The sequence below is a fragment of the Cydia strobilella genome, chromosome 9 (assembly GCF_947568885.1).
Source record: "Cydia strobilella chromosome 9, ilCydStro3.1, whole genome shotgun sequence".
NCBI lineage: Eukaryota > Metazoa > Arthropoda > Insecta > Lepidoptera > Tortricidae > Cydia > Cydia strobilella.
The window spans coordinates 3,877,158-3,890,336 of NC_086049.1; the positions used below are offsets into that span (position 1 = coordinate 3,877,158).

The 13,179-nt window shown below is 36.6% G+C and overlaps 1 protein-coding gene across 2 annotated transcripts in view; it reads left to right on the forward strand.

Moving 5' to 3' along the window:
• Positions 1-3,360: 3,360 nt before the first annotated feature.
• The window catches only part of LOC134744092 (G protein-activated inward rectifier potassium channel 3-like), a 31,777-nt gene continuing 21,958 nt past the window's right edge, over positions 3,361-13,179 (forward strand). The window contains exon 1 of one of the 2 annotated variants that reach the window (XM_063677772.1): positions 3,361-3,626. The gene's annotated coding sequence lies outside the window, so the exon portion shown is untranslated. The remainder of the gene's footprint in view (positions 3,627-13,179) is intronic. The other variant, XM_063677776.1, reaches the window with a different exon arrangement.

The window sequence follows — 13,179 nt, forward strand, 5'->3', positions numbered from 1 at the left end:
TATTGCAGAATTTTCAGTTAGTTATTAACGAAGAACCAAAAAAATAAACGTTTCTTATTTACATTTGATACGTTTTTATATACTTAATATATACCTACAATTGTTATTGGTTAAAGTTAAGGTCTGATTTCAGGAGTTGTAGCTGTAAGTTCATACGTGACCAAAGTTATTTGCATGTTATTCGAGTCCCACGCTTACTGCACATACCTGGCATAGGTACCTAAGAATAAGTAAATTATACCTACCTAATTTACTAGCAGAAACCGAGACTCAGTTTCGTAAAAGTGAAAGTTACCACTTTTCATTTTCCCGAAACCAAAAATCAGCACTAACACCTAGGTACTTGTAGCAACACTTTGCACTCTTTTATACAAATAACTATTCTTCTATTCTCGAAACTCCTGCTCCGACTTCGTTTCTAGCCAATTTTAAAAATATATAGGTATATTGATACCTATTATATATTGTTTACCCGTCGAAGCTGCAATTCTGCATTGCAACCGCATTCCAGCAACATCCTATACTACTTCATCATCACCATCGGAATAGGGATGCACAGAGGCCGGCGGACGCACCGGCCCTGGCAATCGAAAGAGCAACGGGGTCCTAATAATCGGTGTGCTCTTGAACGAGTCCATCTGTCATGTCGATGTCGTGCCGAAAAGGTGTAGGGGGATTAAATGCGCTAGCTGTTATATCCTGTACCTGGTCAAAGAGAATATATAGGATAGAGGGGTACTGTCATAGTAAATTTTGTAGTCACAGTAAATTTACTGCCATCTATCGACACGATTAAAACTAAAAATAAAAATATGAAAAAATGTATAAGTATTCAGGTATATATGTGGATAAATGACTTTTTATTTGTGTTTATTATTTTCGTATGATTTTACCCATGTTCTTTCACTATATGTGTTTTGTTAAATAACAAACGAAACCGTCAACGCCATCTAGCTGAGAATAGGCCAAAAGTTAGTATTGGTGGTAGCGCCATCTGTGTGAGTCTGCGAGAATCAAATCTTCTAGATTTCCGAGGCACGTTTTTTCCTTAGACTGTATGTATTCATATTATACGACGGAGTTACATAGTTCTTTGACGTGGTGAAAGGGTTGCTGCGCGACTATTTATTTAAATTCAGCACGGCTATGCGTTTATGCGTTACTTTTAGGGCCACGTGCACCACCCCACTAACCCGGGGTTAACCGGTTAAACCTGGAGTTACCATGGTTACCAGTTCAATTTGACACTCAAAGTTAACGATTTAACCAGTTAATCTCGAATTCATATTTAATTACTCGAACGGGTCTACCGCGATTTAATTCGCGGTAGACCGGTTCGTGTAATTAAATATGTGTTCAAAACGCGAGAGTTTAAAGTGTTATAACCCCAGATTATTGGGATGGTGTAAGTGGCACTTAAAGTGCTTAGATTTAATCTGGCGATTGAGGATCAAAAAGTTGACATCGTTAGCTGAAGAAGTTGAAAAGTTTCGTTGAACTAGTTAGGTATAGTCGTCATCAAAAGTTTATTATACGATAGGTATTGGTTACTAAGGGCACTTGCACCATTCACTAACCCGGGATTAACCGGTTAAACCTGGAGTTACTATGGTTACCAGTAGAATTTGACACTGGGTTAACGGTTTAACCGGTTAACTCCAGGTTTTTAGTGGGATGGTGCAAGTGGCGCTGAGAATACGGCATGACAAATAGCGTATTGCCTACAGTGAGCTCCGTTTAATGATTTGTAATAGCATTTGCACCTGTACTTAGGTACTTTCTTTAAGATATTACTTTTTATGGTTCCGTACCCAAAGGGTAAAAACGGGACCCTATTACTAAGACTCCGCTGTCCGTCTGTCCGTCCGTCTGTCCGTCCGTCTGTCCGTCTGTCCGTCTGTCCGTCTGTCCGTCTGTCCATCTGTCTGTCTGTCACCAGGCTGTATCTCATGAACCGTGATAGCTAGACAGTTCACACAGGCAAGCTAGACTAGACAGTTCGGTTTCACAGATGATGTATTTCTGTTGCCGCTATAACAACAAATACTAAAAACAGAATAATATAAATATTTAAATGGGGCTCCCATACAACAAACGTGATTTTTTGCTGTTTTTTTTTTTCGTAATGGTACGGAACCCTTCGTTCGCGAGTCCGACTCGCACTTGGCCGGTTTTTATATTTCGATAGCTTTAAAAAGATGTGACCTTAAGTATGAAATCAAGAAATTAAACCACTACGTCTGAGATACTGCAAAACTGTTTAGTTAAAGCTATTTTACACAAACCAATTAAAACAAGATATACCTAAAGCTGTCCAACCGAAAAAATTACCACTCATTACTCTTAAAACTAATTTCTCTACTTCAGTTGCGCATGAAAATGTTACACAATCGCCAATCACTATTGACCGCTCCCTTCTTCCAAAGAGTTTGTAATCAGGGGTCTTTCTAAAGTGGTCTGGTAGCAGGTTTGAATGATTGGCAAGACGGGCGACAAATGCGACTGCTTGACAAAAGGTGATGTCGAACAATCGAAGTGACAAGTGGAGCAACGCGTGGAGGCGTTAGGGAATGCTATGTGGGATCGCGCTATGAATATTTGAGCGTAAGTTGCTATTTCGTATAGGACTTAGGTAAGTAAATCAAATTTTATCTACCTTAGATAGGCCACCATGTCTGTTTAACTTTTAATTTGGTGCATTTTGAATAGGAGCTTGTAACTTTAAAGCTAGGTAGCTGTAGAGTTTTTACAACAGAATTAACAGGTACAGCGAGCTGCAAAATTGCATGGACACATGATGAATGAATTAAATTCATTAAGTGACCATGCAATTTAGCGGTTGGGTAAGGGTACCTATTGCTTTACTTGTAGTCATACAGTTGATACGTCTGAGTGATTCTACTGTTAAAGGGCATAATCTATATTTTTTGTGAAATAGCGTGTTTATTTATAAGGCAAAAATGATCATCCTACGTCATCTTGTATTTCTTTCCTACGCTAAATTTTTAGTCCTATGAATGAAGTGGCAATAAGGCTCGAATCGAACTGTGGAATTTTTTTGGCGCTGAACCTACGGTGCGTATATATCGGACATTGGCGTCCAAAAGGTTAAATCAAAAGTTACATGTTATATCAATCCTACACTTTCCGAGCCTTTTCTAATCTTTAACGGATGGTTAAAATATAGTGCTGTGATTCCTAAACAAACTTAAACTGAACTTGCACAATATCTGCAGCAAAATGGGCATAAAATCTTATCTGCAAAGGCCAACAGCGAACACCGTCAATTGTTTCCGAGCGCGTGGCTAGTTAACAAATAATCGCGGTCCACAATTGGAGTAGGTACCGGCGTAGTCTGCACGCATTGTCAGTCCACATTATCCTGGCGATCAGACCGCTCGCCAAAAACCGGTACGATGGTGTAGCCCTAGTGTAGAGGCCCGCGCAGAAAAATTAAAAACAAACTGTTCCTTTTACAAAACAGAACTTGGTGTCTGAAATCCCGCGAAGGAAATTTAAAAACAAACGGTTCTTTTTTCAAACCAGAATGGCAAGGATAGTTTGATAAGTTTTTGAAGTTGCGTGATTTCCCTGAAAAAAAAATTGTGTCTGTGCTGATGACGTTGGTACGTATGTTTAGTAGTAAAATAGACTATAGTTATGTAATTTTTTTCTCAAATTCAAGGTATTGAGAGGTCTATGTTCGTTGGATGCTGAACAGGCTATAAACATTACATGGGGACAAGAGATTACCTAAAATTCTACAAGTTATATACCAGCTTAGGGACTCGAACCTAATGAGGTGTTTTCAGTGCCAGAAAATTGAAATTTTTGTACTCCTGCTAGTGTGATAATGATATGTATCTAAATATATACTTACCAAAATTGTGGGCATTTGTATTTCCTATGACCACTTACAACAAGAATGTTTAACACCAACCATTGGTGTGTCTGTGTCTGGTGTCTTTGCAAAAAGGTTTACGAATTATTAGTTGACACTATGGAAGATGGCACAGTTAGCATCAAAGCATAGGCGTTGAACTACATATTGTAGTAAACATTGAATGCATTTGAATTGTAAATGAATGAAACACGTATATTTTAAATCTATAAAACAGGTGTGACGCTAAGTACTGAAAACCGCATACATCCTTTTTATTCTGAACTAGTTCATTTTAGATTAGAAGATTAGGGGCCATACACATTACGATTTAATATTATACAGCTATCCACTACAAAACAGTTTTTTTCTAAACTCGACCCCTAATAAGGACGTAAAGGTGGTTGAAAGAACTTATTGAAAGTAGGTAATGGAGTACTGCAGCCACCTTTGGGATGGATCCGCCAAATATCAGTTAGCCGCCTTAGATTCCATAGACAAACGCGCTAGGAAGCTTATTGGAGATGCGGGATTGGTAGAGGCTAGACTGCAGAGCCTTGAACACCGTAGAAAGGTAGCTTGTTTATCGGTATTCTACAGGATACATTTCGGGGAGTGTGCGATGGAATTACATAATCTAATCCCCCTTGCGTTTCACCCTTACATCGTTACTCTGCCATTGATTCGTACTAAGCGCTATGCATCCAGCTTTATCATGCGAAAGGCTAAGGAGTGGAATTCACTTCCTGCAAATCTATTCCCAGTCCACTATAACTTGGATCTTTTTAAATCGAGAGTGAATAGACAACTTTTAGGTAAGCATGATCCACCCTAGACGGCACAAAAAAACGACTTCTTCGCGGACGAATTCGCGAGCGCACTGAGGCTTCATATAACACTAGTTACGTGTTAAGTTAACGTTATACTAGAAAATAAAGTACCTAGGTATATTATTGTTTTTATTAAGTAAGTGAATGGCCTCAGGTTCTATTTACTTGGTTACACGGACAACTTGTCTGAGAAACTACCTGCATTATTTTACAAGTACCCGATATATGCTACAGACTCAAAATATGTGTGCGATTTTGATTCTTACCTCCCAAAGATAAGTTACAAATTGTAAACACGTTATTGGGAGGTATATGTGGAAAAGTGCAGTCGTAAATCGAGTGGTATCTCGGAATTTTGATGTAAGCTGGATTCTTGAGTACGTAATGGAGACAATTAGAAAATAAAGACTGGCATTATATATACAATGTCGTGTTTCTAATCACTGTACGCAGAGGGCGCCGCAATAACGCATTTTCAGTTCCATATTGCTGTAACAGTTTAATTAAACTTACTTAATCACCGTTGTAGAGGGTGCCGCGATAGCGCAATTTAATATTGTTGGAACGGTTTGATTGAACATACCTACTTACTAAACATATCAAACATTAACTCACTCGCCTGAGATAGGTGCTTAGTGCTACCCAGCAGACAAAAGATTCTGTATTTCGTTTAAGCTGTATTTGAATAAAATTTATAACATCTAAGATGAGATCAGCAACTAATGAGATTGAGCAAATTTTCTTGACTCTTGAATACCATTTTTAATAAAATAAAATAATTCCTCATGTATATTTAATGAGCTATTTAGCAAATTCCCGGATCAGGTGAGTGTTTCGAGTATTTATTTAGTTCAGTTAAGTAAAGTTGTTAGCAAAAATTGTGTGAAATTTATTTCTTTTTATTTAAACTAATCTTTTACCCTGTGACTGGGTGAACACCAATTTCTTGCATTAATTTCGCTTATCTAACGTACATTGATTTTCCTGAATCAAAGGGTGCCATTATCTCTCGTGTCGTGACAATGCCACGATTATTAAAACCGCAGAAAAGTACTGCACTTTATGCTTACCAGATGAATAGATTTGTAAACTCAGTGAGTGGCGTGTAGTGGCACTATTGCGATCGCGACTGTTGCGGATTGACAGTCCATATTACTGAGTTGTCTCCGGTTTCTAATGCTTTAGTCAGGTAGCTGCGCTAGTCATAAAATACTAAGTAGAGGTAACAGGATAAAAGGCTATTATGACATACATTACATTCACGACAGTACGTGTGGTTCATAACCTTCTAGCTCTATCAGGTGCCTATCACATTTTGTGCATGTGCATGTATTATGGCAAATAGTGTGAGACTTTATGATGTTAAGGCTTGATTTAAGTGCTTTTATGGAATTACCCGTCAAATCTGCATATCCGACATAACAGTATCTCTGTAACCTACCTATAAGCATCGAGTTATTATTATTATAGAGACGACATACTAAACAATGAAATTGTCGCAATCACAACCTGTACCACCTGAGATTCATATACGTTAGTAATAATAGCTATAAGTATCCATTAACATATTGTTTTTAATTACTTGTAGTTGTTTTTAATAGGTGAATGTGAATATGTAGGTAGCTAGGAAGGTCATACTAAACAAATTAATTTTCTATGAGACCAACCCCGAAATAGAGAAAATAAATAGATGTTACATTCAAACAAACTTTCTTTTTACCTGACATTAGGGAATTCATAAAACTTACCTACTAAAAGTTTCTCATAGTTGGCTAATCGTTGAAAAAATACTCTATATACCTAACGAGAAAAAATTACTTGAATTAGATAGATACCTACATCGCCAATTTGGAAACACGGCGGCATGGAACTACTCGAGCATAAAAATGATCTATAATAATAACTTTATTGGTATAATAATAGCATGTTTAAATAATTACGGGGTTTGTAACGATTGAGTAAGATTTTGCGCATTTTAGGGGGTCGTGACACGACGAGGCGAGGTTGAGAAACTTGAGAAATGAAGAGGCCAAATTCGAGCGTACCCACTGACATCATTTAGCTATCGTGCGTTTCGCTCGCACCATACATGTACGGACAAATGTACGCTAACTAAATGGCATCATTCAGGTATCATTCTGATGTCAGTGTATGTTCGAATTGGCCTGTAAGGGTCAGCTAATGAAGATCGGGTGAGTCAACTGTGAATTGACCGTGTCGTGACTCGCACTTGTTCTAATCCAATCATACGAAATTCAGCGGCTATCATAGGTGTGGGGCCTAGCTAAGACGACAATAGTACATCAACAAACGCTAAACGATAACAAAAAAAATGTATCGAGATGACAAATGCTACAAAAAGCCGTCAACAATTTAAAAAAAAAAAAAAAAAAATGTCACTGGTTAGGCCCCCTAGACATTGCCCCAATAGTTGCCAACTTTAATCTTAATTCCAGGCAATACTCACAAACATTAGGAAGTGTGCAAGGCTACGTAGGAACACTAAGTAGGAAATGTTGGTACACACTCCTAAAATGCCATGACCCTTTATGAATGAATTCATTCATAATGTGTGCATGCAATATTCGCTGTAGCATAACGCCAATCGACCCATATTTCTATCCAGACTAAAAGCTCTTAATCTAGATGTTCTAGGTTAGGGCACCAGAAAAGCCTCAAATGAAAAAAAAAAATGTTTTTCATACATATAGTATTGTCATGAACATTTTAATTAAAAAGGAGGGTTTTCTTAGACCACATAGAAACTGACTATATTTGAAGGGTACACGGAAAGAACATGTCTAGTTACTTTAGTTACATTTTGAGTAATCGCGGTTTTAAAATTTGGAACCATGTCAAAATGTATAAAATACCGTGACCAGGTCATTTTTAACTTAAAAAAAAAGTTGTGTTACTTACATATATTACACAGTGGTAGCAAAAGATATAACTAATAGTTCATTAAGAGCTCTACATTTTGAGATGAAAATCTCATTTTCCGAAAAAAGTGACAAGACATGTTCTTTCCGCGTAGCCTTCATTTGCAAGGGCAAACTCGAACCAAAGCCTTAAAAAGTTAAAGTTGGCTCGATAGAAAAAAAACCCAAAAACTTGTCTAATTTTAATTTAGATATATCCTTACCCTGTACACAATATGTATATGTGTGTGTGTTATAGGTATATCATTACCCTGTATACCATAGCGAATAGAGTATGTGCAAAAAGAGAAGAGTTTTAGAATGTTGGCTTCCTTTATATTCCACGACTCTTTTCACAAACTCTAACTTTAGTACTTATACAGTGTGTAAATCTAATACGGGCAATAAATTAAACCAGATATAGAATTTATTCGTCTAATCCTTTTTTTAAGTGTCTTTTGTCTAAGTTTTTTCATTTACACTTAATTATGAGCCCGTATTTTTTTTTTAATTTACCGAGCAGCAATGTACTGCAAACATTAAGAAATATGACATGACATTACGAGATACGAGCTTTACAAGGATGATAGTTACTTTAAAACGCTTGTATCTCGAAACTTGTGTGGTGTATTACATTGCGAGCTGAATTATTTTGTATGGATAAAATTATAATTGCAATTCTAAGTAAAAGTTATCAAATTAAATTTCTTATGTCCTATTCTAACCACCGTTAAGAGATTCGCCCGTATTAGATTAACACACTGTATAAATAGGTATAGCTAGTGATATTGCTGAGGGATCTACGGTGGCTGGTGGGCTGATGGTGGTGGTGGTGGTATTTATGATATTCCGTTTTTAGAGTTCCGTACATCAAAAGGAAAAAACAAAACGTTTATAGGATCACTACTGTTGTCCGTCCGTACGTCTGTCCGTCTGTCCGTTCGTCCGTCCGTCCGTCTGTCTGTCTGACAAGACCCGTTATTTCGGGAACGCGTGGACTCGTGGAGGTATCGTACTCAGGTCTACGGTCCCTTGAAGCCGTGAAAAAATATATTTTTTAAGTAAACGTAAAAAAAGATACGACCGTTTATGTCGCAAAAAACGTATATATCGACACTCAAAGGAATTAAAATTTATAGGGTACTTCCCGTTGACCTAGAACTATGAAATTTGGCAACTTACACTGCAACTATAGGGAAAAATCTCAAAACTATAAATTTGTAAAAAAAAATCTCGGTGGGTGAGTCCGTCTCGCCCTTGTCCGGTTTTTTAATCTCAGACACAGTTCTACAACCTAGAACCTAACCTTGGAAGTTTGAACCTTTTTCACCACTACTGATAATTTGCCGTGTCGCGTGATCCAAATCACACTAGCAATAGCAGGGCATTTGTCTGCAATCAAATCACTGGTCAATTGTGTACTATAGCAAACTATAGTAATAGTCCAATAGCCACATGAGTCAGAACTAAATTCTTCCTGCTCCATTCACAGTTTGTACTGGTAATCGTTGCAATAAATCCTGGTCCCCGCTACCCGTGAAGACAGTAAAATGCGATGCGAATTATTCTCTGGATGTTCACTCCCATTGCATTGTATAAATGTATTAATTTAATACAGATGACTGGTCGATTATAGATCTTCTTGCAGCGAGATAAGGTACCTATTACCTATGCCAATGGCTAGTTTGCCCTTAGTATCTATCCATTGAGCTAAGGTATGCGAGTAAAACACAGCCTGCAAAAATCACCATCTAAATTACTGCACTACCTAATCTGGAGCATTGGATAATAGGGTTGTTGACACATGTTGAATTTTATATAGAAAATGAGCAATTTATCACAATAAATTGGAAACTAAAAAAAAAACATAGGAATAATAAAAAAATACAAGACCTCAAAAGTTTCAAAATTTATTTTTTTTAACTTCCAAATAGGAAAAAAATGATACCATTCGATTCCTTACATTTTATAAAAAAATATATATAGAAAATTGTTTACTACCCTATTAGGACATCTAAAGTCTTACATTAGTTCACACACAAAGAAAAACAAAAGTTGACTTTTCTGTTGCTGAAGGTTAAAGAATTTTGGAAACTAATTTTTGAGTGTGACACCTAGCAAGTAGAGGTAAAACAGTCATCTCCGTTGTAGCTTTGGAATGAACCAAATTGATGTTCATTTGTTTGCTATAATTTTCGGTAACAGTCAGAGGTAGGTATTTATGTACAAGTCACACTGGTTCCTCCGAAAGTTCTCAATGGCAATAGCTTATATTACCCTTGGGCCACAAAATGGCCTGTTCGTATCGTAAAAGCGTATCTCAGCCATATATCTTTATTATTTACTTAATTACTAGTAAAATTATATATTTAGTATGTACATGTAAATGTCAGAACTTGAAATATAAGTCTTAACTTTGCAAAGATCAACTCGTGTGACCTCAAGACAAAACATAATAATATGTCGAAGTCATTAATACACCGTGAAAACTGAACACCTATGAGTATATTGACTATGTAATACTCATGTTAGGCGATGGTTCTATTAGAAATATTTCTATCTGGTAGTCAATCTAAAAACGAAACTTTAGCCTGAAGCCTGAATTAATCTGGATCAGAATTTAGGGACAAGGTAACTAACTATAGGTAGTAGGTCTACCGTGTAACTGAGGCGGATATTTATTATGATCAGCTAAGGACTATTTGAAGGCTTCGCTGCAATGAAACTTATTTGCATTAGGCATATTAAGTAAGTAAAAATTTAATAATATACCTACTTATATAAAACTAGTTTCAGTCACAAAACCATTACTACTAGAAAATTACCGCGTAACTTCTTTACCAACCCTACCGCTGAACTGATTAACGCAGCGTCTTACGTAAGTGAACAACTCGCGAACGCGAAGCGAAGCGGCGCGGCGCGGCGCGGCGGGCCCACGGCGTTCGCGTTCGCAACGAGATCGCCCAAGTGGGACACTTCTATAGGTCCCGCGCCGCATCGCTTCGCTTTGCGTTCGCGTGTTGTTCGCCTGCGTAGTACGTTGCGTAACTGTTTGTAATATGAAATCTGTTTTATTTTGCTAATTTTTATTTATAGGTAGGTACATTGATGTGGCAGATACGAGATATAAATTGATAACAAAAATTTAATTAAAACATATATCACACTGATACTTTCACTTGTTTTATAATTTTCATATAGTTTCCTGTCTATGCATTTAAATAAAAGGATGACCATGACGTTGCGATTAAGAGATAAAACATGATTTCATAATAAAGTCGTTGCAGTGCTATTTTTGTAGAGACGAGGTAGGTCGGATATCGCGTCATAATTAAATTGTATATAGAAGTGGTACATTTTTGTTCACAGTCTACCAATATAATCTATTTTATTATTTTATCGTACTATTATTAAAAATGTAAAAGAAAAAATCTCGATACTGAGGGTCTACCGCGAAAAAGGCAGATAACGAAATTTACATTCTCGAAATTTAAGATACGAATACTAGTGTACATAGTGTCTCCAACTCAATATCGCTCAGACTCTACTTATACACGATGTATGACGAAATATTTGACGAATGTGTCCGCACCGCAGACAGGGTAGGGAAAACAAGTGTCAAAAACGTTCGGGAGAACTAGCTTCTTTCCTGGACAATACCAACGTTAATGTTTTGAGTACATTTTACTGAGGCGTTAATTAATCATATAAATTTAAGAAATAGAAGGGTGTAACATGTCTAGAGTTTGATAACAAAGAGTGTGGAAGTATAAACGTCAAACTTCTATGAAATTATGACGTTTAAAATAACACTTGCACACTACTCTGTTCTATCAAATACTTAGTGCAGTTAGCTTAGCTTGGCTCTATAAAAGTCCGGAAAAAAATAGGATTTAAAGTCCATTTGTTTTATGATGTCCACCAGGGAAGTCTAATAATGTAATAACCATAACTTTTACTTAAAAAGTTTTCGTCCCAGGTAACAAACATTCGAAGAAATCTATTTCGAGTTCGTTTGCCTTTTTGACCGTATCTATTAGATAATTATACAATCGGAGCGGACGTCCTTCCTTTCCAAAGGTTGCAAACGCTGTAAGTCTACTTTACGTGGTCATCAAGTTTAAATTTAGTTTTCCAAATGTATATAATCCTATTTTTATGTGCTAGCGTATGCCTGCAACTTCGTCTTCATAATATTGTTGAACGCTTAATTTACTCGTAATGTTTATTGGCTTAATTTATGTAATGTGTTTATAAAACGTAAAATATGTGATAGGTGCCTATGTACCTACCTATGTACTCGTAATGTAACTAAGAAGAGATGAGAAGAGAAACATAATTTTGACATTCATGCAAATGTATAGTGTAATTTTCATCTTGAAATAAAGAAATCTAATCTAAATCTAATGTAGCACAAATATTGAGCATTGTTATTAGCAATAACGTAACCTGTAAGAGGTCCCTGTACGTAGGAAATTATTCTAGGAAACGTTACAAACCGCCAAGTCAGTCAACCCTTGATCAACATACACATAAGAATCATGAGATGAACCAGAACACACCTCAAAACTAAGGTCACACGCGTGACTAATTACTGGTCACCGTAATTGAGACCGGCCTTCGGCACTCAGGTGCCGTGACGTCACACTTTTCATTGACCACCTTCGTGCATTTGTAATTATGCAGTAGCACATGTCATGTGAGCATTTATAATCGCTTTCAAGCTATGTGTATCAGTTATGTTACACTGATTTTGTATCTGGAGACTGTTAATTTCTGTTGACCAGAAGTATGGAAGATATTGTTGAAGTTGACGCACAATGTTATTTAATAAACTGGGGAGGTCGGTTAGCTTTTAAGGCTATCTAAGTACTTACTAAATGATATATATCCTCCTTTCGTAATCAAAGGCTTAAAGATCCGTCAGGGCATAATTAAGATTTAAAGATGATTTATAATGACCAAAATTATTAATTATAGTGAGGGTTATACCTAACCTAATACCTATTCATAAAACCTAAGATTGCGACTTGACGGGATTTCTCGAAAATTCTGAAGTCCCTTCTAAAACTTGAATCTTCTTGATTGGATTCTTCTTGATTGGATTCTTAAGAACATTTCTAGCTAGGTTAGCTAAACCCTAGAGCTCTAACTCTAACCCTTCTCATTCCGGTGACGTGGCTATAACACCTACACAACTCGCTCATTAATAAACATTTTATAATCTTCCTCAATTTTATACCATTTACTGAAACGGCATAAATTTTACAAGGTTTTCCGCAATATCGTGGACGTAGGTGGCTATCAAGACATCCGCCGGGCGTTAACAGGGTAAAGTATGACGATAGCGCGCATGCGCACATCCTACGTCCAGGATGGACGTGTCAAAACGGAACAATCTTCCTGAATTACAATATGACATAATGATAACAACAACACTCAACACTTTTCAACTTACCTAATAAATAAAAGATTTCCACAATTTCATATAAATTTTCATTTAATTTTTTTTAAATATTTGTTTATATGATTCATTAACTTAAGTTAAATA